Below are 2,260 nucleotides of genomic sequence, written 5' to 3'. Positions count from 1 at the left end.
CACACACACACACACACACACACACACATAGCTCGTAGAAGCAATAACAGATGACATCTCTTTTTCCCAGCAGCCCCTCTGTTCAGAAAGTTAGCTGATGTAATGGGGTTCGGGGGATGTTGAGGATGGGGGTGTGATGAGTTGGTTACACAAGCTAGCAGGATGGATAGACTGTGTGTTTGTGTGTGTGTTGTTTATACTATAAGTTTGTTACTAAAGCCTAGGGTCACCACATGCGTGTTTTCAGTCAGTTTACCAATTTCTGTGTTCTGTGGAAGGCAATGGGTTGGCTAAACTCTGTACTTTGTCAGTTCAGTGTGTAGCGATCTTTAAGAGAATGTGTGTGCATGTTTACTAGTTACAGGAAACCTGGAGCAGGATACAGCATGAACGTTTTATAGCCTGCTACAGTAAGGCCTCAGCCATTATCAGATGTCAAGCATACACACGCAAGCACACGCGCACATGCACACACACAAACACACACACACACACACACACAAACATATGGCATTACTTTGGCCCCATAAGGATTTTAGAGCCAAGAGTAAAACCTGATCTTAAGGTAACACTGGACTTTGGAATGTATCACCTGTCAAAGTTAGGCTATATGTCTTTTCTAGCTCCCCTTCTGCGAAACATATGTAGTTATTGAACTCTAGCTTGTAAGGTTAAGAAAAGGCAAAATGTTTGGGGTGGGTAGGTTGGATAGGAGACAGTGTGAAAGGTGATGGTTCCATTCCGTAACAACAGGTCACAGTTACAGAAACAGTTGGAGACTATGCAGAGGTTGTAGCTGCAGGAGAAACCTGCTACATTTCACTAATGGGCATCTAGCAGGATGTACCTCAGTAAACTGTAAGCATGTGTTAGTTCCAAAACAACTTGCATGTTATTTGTCTGCAGTTGCAGATGTATTTTCAGTGTCATTGTCAGCTTGTTTTAATCAACAGGAGATTAAATGTATTTTAATAAAGGATCATGCATTTTTTTCTAACATTTCAATATACTTTTGCTGTATGGCTCTTTCCTTAAATAATATTGAAGAACCTTTAAACAAGCAAACATACTGTGCGGTAGCTCCTTCGCCATCAGTGAGTGGGAGTGTGTGCATCGGTACATGTGAGTCGAAAAGTTCAATCTATTTATATATAAGCCATAACCAGACTTTGTAGTCAAATTGGTCTTTTAGGTTTTGACATGTCAGAAAAACACTGAAACTGCTTATCGAGCAATATTATAACTTGAAATGTTTATTCATACCTCACTTCATTCATACAGTCATGTTAATCAAAACATATGTATTTACAAAATACATTCAGTTTCACCTTTTTAAAAAGATCAACAAAACCTTTTTACAATATAATACAAGGCAACTTAGTACATAAAAGATTAGAGTGTGTAAACATTGTCCTCAGTTTTTTTTTTATCAAATTAAAACAAAAACTCTATCTCACAAAACAAATATAATAATTTTACTCCTATTACTTTATGCAGTATTAAAAACCAAGGCACACATATGCAACCCTAAAATTAAATGAGAACTACTGATAAAAAAAACTAACAAAGCAACTCGTATAAATTCAAACACTGATGAGTACACATTTGGAAATGTAAGGTCTTAAAAAAGACTTTAAAAGTTTTCACAAATTCAAGAAAAATTTGAAAAAGAATGTTCCTCGAGTTGCTGGTTGTCCATGCTTGAGATAAAAACACGCAGTTTTTCGGTCCCACACGTATTTCATACATTATTTGTTGCACTGCACATGGCAACTCATTATTAACAGATTAGAATGGTACCTCTTTCAGTTGTAATGGAGGTGAATGATAGTCAATCTCTAACTAATAATTGTACCTAAAAGACTGCAAAGTTAGATAACAAAATAGTTTGTCAGATTATTGTTTAACAGGTTTTTCATTGATAACTGATTAATTGCACTAACTTTTTCTGTACAAATCTAGATAGAAAGAGAGAAAATGCATTATTACTCTAAAAACTACATCACTGCAATTACAAGATAATCTCTTGTAATTGTCTGTGACCTCTTAGTTTCCTCTCCTGCATGGCTGTCTGGTTATAACTCTGTTTACTGGCTCAGAACCCGTTCACATTAACAAAAGACTCTTTGTCTTTTTTGCAGTCTAATTGATTCTTTGGTAAATGCAGCACTTCTGCCACAATACAAGTTTTGTGTGTATGTACGATGTGTGTATTGTGTGTGTGTGTGTGTGTGTGTGTGTGTGTGTGTGTGTGTGTGTG

At 36.6% G+C, this 2,260-nt stretch overlaps 2 protein-coding genes across 4 annotated transcripts in view; one reads left to right on the top strand and one right to left on the bottom strand.

Moving 5' to 3' along the window:
- The window catches only part of veph1 (ventricular zone expressed PH domain-containing 1), a 92,039-nt gene that overhangs the window by 16,512 nt on the left and 73,267 nt on the right, over positions 1 to 2,260 (top strand). The gene's annotated exons all lie outside the window — the stretch shown is intronic.
- ptx3a (pentraxin 3, long a) overlaps positions 1,233 to 2,260 on the bottom strand; it is a 9,048-nt gene continuing 8,020 nt past the window's right edge. Inside the window, exon 4 of the mRNA XM_032511604.1 lies at positions 1,233 to 2,260. This exon is cut by the window's right edge and continues 1,036 nt beyond it. The gene's annotated coding sequence lies outside the window, so the exon portion shown is untranslated.

The sequence above is a fragment of the Etheostoma spectabile genome, chromosome 3 (genome assembly GCF_008692095.1).
Source record: "Etheostoma spectabile isolate EspeVRDwgs_2016 chromosome 3, UIUC_Espe_1.0, whole genome shotgun sequence".
Lineage (NCBI taxonomy): Eukaryota > Metazoa > Chordata > Actinopteri > Perciformes > Percidae > Etheostoma > Etheostoma spectabile.
The sequence above is the reverse complement of the archived record's forward strand: the minus strand, read 5'-3'. Positions and strand labels throughout refer to the sequence as shown.